The sequence below is a fragment of the Boleophthalmus pectinirostris genome, unplaced genomic scaffold (genome assembly GCF_026225935.1).
Source record: "Boleophthalmus pectinirostris isolate CB_2022bp ecotype Guang Dong unplaced genomic scaffold, ASM2622593v1 HiC_scaffold_10, whole genome shotgun sequence".
Lineage (NCBI taxonomy): Eukaryota > Metazoa > Chordata > Actinopteri > Gobiiformes > Gobiidae > Boleophthalmus > Boleophthalmus pectinirostris.
This window is the reverse complement of record NW_026570971.1, coordinates 12,864,420-12,872,497: the sequence shown is the minus strand read 5'-3', so window position 1 is coordinate 12,872,497 and position 8,078 is coordinate 12,864,420.

The following is an 8,078-nucleotide window of genomic DNA, read 5'->3' as shown; positions in this document are numbered from 1 at the left end:
GGATATCTTTACAAATATGAACTTAGGAACAAAAGTGAACCATGCTGCATTCAGCAGAGCATTCTCCTTGTCTTCTCCAGACTCTTTCACATCTCTCACAGGTGCTCTGGGTGAAGTTGCTCTCACCTGTAAAAAGTACAGGGTACTAGTAGAGGACTTGCCAATTCTGGTGTTGTTTAACAAATGCCAGTTAAGATTCACAGAGTTGGGCAGTGAGCACAGGGGGCACTACAGGATGTGGTGCCCTTAAGCCAACCTCGTGAAGTCTGTTACTGATTGTTTGGACTGAGACATTCACACCAGTGGCCTGCTGGAGGTCATTCAGTAGGGCAGGGACAGTGCTCAACCTGTTCCTCCTTGCATATAGGAGGAGAGATGGGTCCCATTGAGGGGTTGAGGACCTTCTATGACCCTGTCCAGCTCTCCTAGACTAACTAGTATCTCCTAGAGTCTACTGAAATCTCCTCTTTGTTCTGTAAATTGTGCTGTGAGACACATTAAATCTCCTTGCAATACCATGTTCGAATGGGTCATTCTGAAGAAACTCTGAGCAACTGTGTAAATTCTGAAAGGTTAAGAAACGGTCTCATACTCCCAGTAGTGAGAATCACTCTAGCCAAAGCAGCACTAGCGGAAAACCAGCCAAAAAAGACCAAGAAGGAGAAACTCGAACATTAACGCCATGTGCAAAACCAATCCTGTTTTAGGGGCTGTATCATTGTTACCACTCTAGTGCACCTGTTGTGTATTTCCATTAAAAGAGGTGGCATCCTTTTGTTCTTAAGACATTGCCCTGTCCATATTTGCATATATATCCAGCATTTTTATTTATTTTTTTCACATTGACATCTGATGCATTTTCAAAGTCTTCCTTTAATTTTTATTTTTTTTTTAGCAGTTAGAAGAAAAGAAAAGAGACTGGCACAACCAAAACCTATCTGTACGTGTTAGAACCAAGTTAAGCCAAGATGCGTGTTAGTGCATCTCTAATTTTAAGAACTTTTTTGTAACAGTTTCCAACAGATGAGGCATACAGTAATTTCTAGAGAATCTGATCCATCGATATCTTGAAAAAATGTGTAGAATAATAAAATCATCTGAAGTCTTGATTTGTGCATTTGTATTAAAAAACAAAAACAAAGATAAACTTCAATCTATAAAAAAAATGAGTAGAAGAGTAGAGAGTAATATGCTTAAAGTTAAATTTACTACCAAAAATACTGTATATAGCTTTCTTAATCTATGACTTAAGCACTCATTTAGCCTTTAGTCATGCTGTTAAAACCGAACCTGGGCGCATATACCTCTAAACGTTTCACAAGTGGCTGTATTGCTTAGGTCAGAGGGTTACTGTAATACGGAAATTGCCCTATTGAACCGATAATAATCCCTGGCCATCCTAAATGAGTCTGATCCCTTGGTTAAATTGAGCCCTTGGTAGGGTGGAGTGGTGTCAGCACCCAACCCACTCTGATGGCTATAGCTAATCCTCACTTCCATTCTCACACAGCTTTCCTGTCTAATCAGTCGGGAGCACACACGTTTTACTCTATACTCCAACACACCCACCCACACCCACTACCCATCATTCTTTGCAGTTGGACTCTGGTCACTGTACTAATCTCTGCTTGTTTTTTTCCTGTAGGCTGCAACGCTGGCAACAAGGTGCAAAGTGAGTGGACGGAGTTTGAGAGGGTGGACGCACAAAAACTGTAATACAAAAAGCATATGCACAATTGTTTATCAAAGTTTTTCCACACACATTTTAGTAATACATACTCAAGTCTGTATGGGGATCACTGGAGCGACTAGGATTAACCACCCCCAGGTCCTGAAAATGCGTTTTATTGACAGCTTGTCCAAAGAGAGGAATTACCCACAAGTCCTAGCTCCATATGGCGTCTGCTTATTAACAAACATTAGTCCAGGGTAATAGCAGCGCTGGTATTAAATTCATTATCGCTCCAGATTGCATGAGAAGTGGCATGTTTTGTGCATGTGCCAAAGTGCGTGATTAGAGAGTTCTAATGTTGCTGCTCGGGGGAATTGGAGCATAAGATAAAGGCATTATTAGGGAATAGCATGGTCCAGTACACAGGAAATGTTTGAAATATGAATTTTATATTACACATAAGAGTTAAGACTATGCCAACATTATACTATATACATATTTGGGAAACTTGAGCAGAAGTGGAGCAGCTCATTTGTTACACAGTGGGTTAGTAGTTTAATTCCCACTCATAGAAACATCAGTTGCACTATGACGCTTTTCTCGGAAGTCCACTATCTGCTTGTCTCCGTGGAGATGTCACTGTTTAGTCTAGAATGTTTCACTATATGGCATTAAACTTGTCAATCTACCACATTGTTTCCCAAAGACTGGGAACCCTCAGGTCGGTCACAAGAGATATTTTTGGGGGGTCGCCTTGTCACGATCTGGATGTAGGTCTACAATATACAGTTCTCACACATGACACATCTGGGCTCACAAAAATAAAGACAAAGCACAGAAACGGACTGAATCTGAACCTGATCTGCGTGTTGAGCTCTCCTCCTGCACCCTGGACTGGAACGCACTACAAAAACCCAGACAGGCCCACCTATCTCATTATAAATGTTGAAATGTTAAGACATGCTTTGTATAATTTCTAATCTTTTTGTAATAATTTTATTGACTATTTTGTTCCAATATTGCTGGTTCAATTGAATGTTGAAAAGAAAAAAAAAATCATGTCCAAATCAGTGACTTATGGATCCTTTTATTGCTGGTTCAATTACAGTTTTTCATTGTTTAAAACTTGAGTAATACTAATTGTTCAGAGACTCAATAAAATCTCCTCATTAATGCTCAATAATGGTCAAATCCACCTTTATTTTGTGATTTAAGAATAATGTCTATTGACTTGGGTCACAAAGATTTGTGACTTTTAAAATATGGGTCCCTAGAAAAAAGTTTGGGAAACACCGATCTAGCATTTGTTCAATATATGTTTTTATTGCTTGAGACAAACCTTGAAAAACGTGCATTCTTACGGTGAGCTTAGTCGCCTCTTCACAGATCTTAACTGTGACTTAGCTTAATGGCATCACCTGCTGGTCTCCATGGAAACAGATAGGTTTAAAGCCATACTGTATAACATCCCAGTCAAAGCAATAACAACTTTACGACTATTTTAACGTTTAATAATGTAGCGTCTTATGGTAATTAATGGACAAATAGTTTACAAGATGTCGCTTTATTGTGGGAACTGAATTGGTTACTGTCGGCTGTAACCATGGCAATACAATTAGGTTAACAGTCCAGTATATCCGCCTCAAAACTCGGACCGCGTTGCTCTCCAGAACCAAAAAAAAAAACTCCTCCAAACCCTTCTTCTTAACACAAGCCCACAGCCCACAACTTTCATCCAATCACTTAACATAACACATCATGTAACAGTTATTAAAACAGGAACAAGGTTTTAACAAGTATGTTATTGCAGGTTGCTACAATAATATAATATTAAAGAAACAAGCCCTCTTCTCACATTTAGAACCCCCTGGCAATACATAAAGCTGTAAAGTTGGAATTTGGGACTTGGCAAATACCATCTGTGAAAGTACTGTGAAAGTTTGTTCAAGCTTAATGAACAACTTACATGCGTACGTGTAATTTCAGTGATGGATTCCCATAAAAAACACTGGGTCACATGTGGTGGTGTAGTCTATGGGTTTAAAACAGACCAGCCCACAGACAGTCATGCTTGAAAGAGTGGCTTAAGAGACTAGAGAGTGAAATTGGGTCTATTTGAATTTGTATTTTGCTCACTTTACCACGTATCTGTTTTAATCTTACCTTAAGCATCCTTGAAATGAGGTGTAATCCAGTTAAGCCCCTTTAGAATCAGCTTTGCAGCCACATTACACCCGTTCATCTCATCTAGCATCCACACAGGACTCAGCTCTGGTTCATGTTGTACAGATTTAACAGGGATAGTCCAGTGTTAGATTATTATGGATACATGCCAGCATACTTATAGCCTGGAAGAGCAGACAGGGCCGCTGAGCTAGAATGCAAAAGGATTCCTGTTATAGAGTTTGAGTGTGGTTGGAGCCAATTTTTGTAGACTTGATTTCTTCTTTGGTTAGTCCTGCTGAATGATCCCACTTTAGTTTCAATTCTAATGTACGAATGACCTTTTTGGCAGACATCTTTTGATACATAGAGCGCTTTAAAATGTTGATACATTGCCACACTAGTTAATTATTCTTAATTTGAGAAATACTGCAACCTCACATTGCAGCCAGGGTGTTGTGAGTTTGATTCCTATTCCAGTTAGCTATAATAATCAGCATCAACATACAGTACAATCTCTCTTGATGGAGTCTAGTCTATGTTAGGGTTGTTAAAAGTATCGGAAATGATTAGAATGATCTCGAGTATAAGAGCACATAGACTGGTATACGCCTATGTACCACTATGGAACCTGCCTAGATGACTGAGGGATTACACAGATATAAGACCACATGGGAATAGAAGAGAAAGTATTATTATTTAATGCTGAAAATCACACTCTACTGTACTCTACTGTGAGTGTTTTTTGTTATCATTGTGGTATTGAAATTGGGAGTCCCTGCTTAGACTGCTGCCCTCATGACCAGGCCCTGGATAAGTGTGACCATACCGGCTCGTCAATGCCTGATCTCATCAGAGCTCAGAAGCTAAGCAGGGCCAGACCTGGGTAGTACTTGGATGGGAGACAACTGGGAATTCCAGGTGCCACAGGGGGGCGCCAGTCAGAAAAAGTCATTGTTGTGTCCTTAGGCAAGACATTTCATCGACATTGCCAAGTAAGAGAGTGATGTGTGTGTGAGTGATGGTGGTCAAAGGGGCTGATGGTGCAGATTGACAGCCTTGTTTCCATCAGTCTGCCCCAAGACAGCTGCAGCTACAGTAGTAGCTTACCACTACTGAGTGTTGAGTGAATGAATAATGAACTGTGAAGTGTTTTGAGTATCTTGAAAGGTGCTATATACATTCAGTGATTAATGATTTAATAATTAATAAGCAGAAGAAACTGTATGGATGGTATCAAAATTGGTATTGAATATCGAGTCTATTCCATCCAGCCGGGTTGTGGGAATTTAAGCAGGGCCCAGACTTCCTTCATCCTGGACACTTCCTTCAGCTCCTCCTGGGGGACGCCAAGGCATTCCCAGGCCATAGTCCCTCCAGCATGTCCTGGGTCTTCCCCGGGGTCTCAAAATCAAGTTTGAAATTTTCTCTTGTGACAACACTGATTGAAAGAGTTCTGACAGCTTGTCTCAATGGAAATGTTATATCTCTCCACAGATCTGACCTGTAACTTCACCTGGTAACATCACCTGTTTGTCACCACGGAGATTAATCAGTGCCATTTGGATCCTTCGAAGGAGCAACCAGAAATAGGGATGTAACAATAATCGAAATATCATGATATCATATTGTCAAAGTTATGGTGCAGCAATAGCTTAAAATAAAGAAATAACAGTTCTAAGCACTTTTAAGTCTTAGTTCTTTGGATTTGGAAGAAAAAGTAGCATATTAACAGTTTTGTTAACCTCCACAAAATATCGCAATAAATATTGTACCGTGAAATGTCTATCGTGAAAATGTCCTACTGAGAGATTTGGATATTGTTACATCCCAAATCGTGAGCCTCCCAACCATATCATGAGCTTTCCCATGATATTAAAAATATCATACCGTGAGGTTCATACTGTGACAGTACCATAGGGTGAGACTTGGATATCATTACACCCCTAACCAGAAATGTTACACAGTGCACCTTTAAGTACTGGATTTTAATTATACCTGCAACAAGTTCTAATGTCTAGACAAGAGAAAGAGTTGAAACTGTCAACTAATCCTGGTGCCAAAATGTTAAGTAGGGCTATATTTACCGCTTTTATCATTATTATTATTATTATAGCTATTGTTATTTACAAAGCATTTGAACCAATTTCCCCTTTCACTTCAAACTCCGCCAACATCTTTTATATTCTAATAGGGGGGGTCACTGAGTCTCCGGATAGATTGGTTCTGCCTATGATCCCAGCGGCGCGCGTCTCAAATGCACATAATAACAGGACCCACCGCTGTTCCTTTGTGGCATGCGGCTACCTAAATGATTCTAAATAAGATAGATGACAAGGATAAAGCCACTCGTAATCACCATTTTGCACAATAGAGCATAATAGTGCGGCCGGAGACTTGGACAGCACACGGAGCCGCTTTTTTGTGTTCCCCCGAGCGGCGCACCTCGTCGAGAGCAATTAAAATTAGAGGATTCAATTTTGACAAAACACCAGGAACCTGTGATAAATCTTGTATCTCATTTTCCAGCCAAGGACCCTCCCTCGCGTTTCAGGCCCTATCATATTTGTTATTTAAAAAAACAGCTGGGGACGGGGCAGAGCCGGTGGAACAAGCTCTAATGATCTTAATCCAAGTTATTTCAGAGTGACAAGCAGGAGCATAAAGTAGCAGTTTAAAAAAGATGGAGGTGTTGCGGGTGAATTGAGAGCAGACGGGAGGAGGGAGAGGGAGGCAGAGAAGGCACAGTGGGTTCCATGTGGGAGCAATCCACTTACTTGAACTGATAAAGATTTAATTAACACACCACTCCGCAATTACGCCTTAATTGAAGTCATTTGTCCCCTTGTTTGGGTGAGTAGGCACGACGCTGCACGCCTCCCAAAGACGTCAGGGAAAGGGCAGGGAGGTAGTCAGTTTAAAGGTGACTTATTTCAGCTTCCTTAGATTACTTTTTAACACTCGCAGAGAGACGTTATTGTTTTGCCTGGAATGAATAACTTGTCTGGGATCTAGAAACACACTTCTTCAATATTATGTGATGATCAGGTCACCAGTGCTTTCAAATGGACATGAAAAAATAGGAAATGAGACTGAAAAACATCACAGATTTCTGTAGAATCAATGAGCAAAACACTAAATTGTGTTAATCTGAGGTGAGAGAAATGTGATTTTGTTGAAAATGATAAGTGACAAGTGAGCTCCGTTGTTTCACATGTGTCACTGAGAAAAAAAATCTGACTGCACTTTGATGTTTGTTCGGGCTTGTGGCATAATGATCAAAATGGCATTAAACATATCTATCTCAGTAGAGCAGGGGTCACTAACCTGTAACTGTGGAGCTACCAGTAGCTCTCCACTCCCATACAAGTAGCTCGCCAAAGGATTTCTGAATTATACATATTGTGCTAAATAACTCAAAATTAATTACCACTGTAAATGTGTTATTTTGAACTTTGTGCACTAATAAATGGAAAATGGTTTCATGTTTTATAGGCATCTAACTGTACATCTAAGGTTTGCCCTCTTATATTGAATAACTTTTTGTGACCGGTAAAGTGAGTAGCTTTTTAATTTTGTAAAGGCAGCTCACTGGACTCAAAAGGTTGGAGATCCCTGCAGTAGAGCAATGCAGGTGATGCTTCCAGGCCAAGTTACAGGTCAGATCTGAGGAAAGGCGACCCCGCCCATGGGAAAAATGCATTGTTTTCAAGGCATTTTTCGCAATATACATGAAAGTGGCACTGTCATCTCACAGCAAGATTGTCCCAGGTTGAGTTCTTGTAACCAGGCTGGCGCCACCTAGTGCCTCCGCTCAATTTCATTTCTTTCCAGCGATTAGGTCAGGAATCAGAATACACTAGACGGTTTGCAAGAACCCCAGAAGTGCGAGTTTGGGCACCAGCCAATCAGCGAAGAGACATACATTCTGTGTTGGCAATGATTCCGGAGATTGAGGATTTAAAGCTGGAACAAAGAAAATGTTTGGTGAATTTTATCAACGGGAAAGACGTTATTGCCCTTTTTCCTACAGGATTTGGGAAATGCTTAATATTACCAGTTAGCTCCATTAGTGGCGCATTACATACATCACGACCAAATAGCAGCGATTGGTTAAATAAAAAAAGAACCCGCCTATTGTCAAGCGAACAAATCCTAATGCTGCGAGGTCAGACGGTTTCCACGAAGTGAAACCGTCTAATGAATTAGGCTACAGTTCTTGGACCTCAAACCTCTCTGTGTG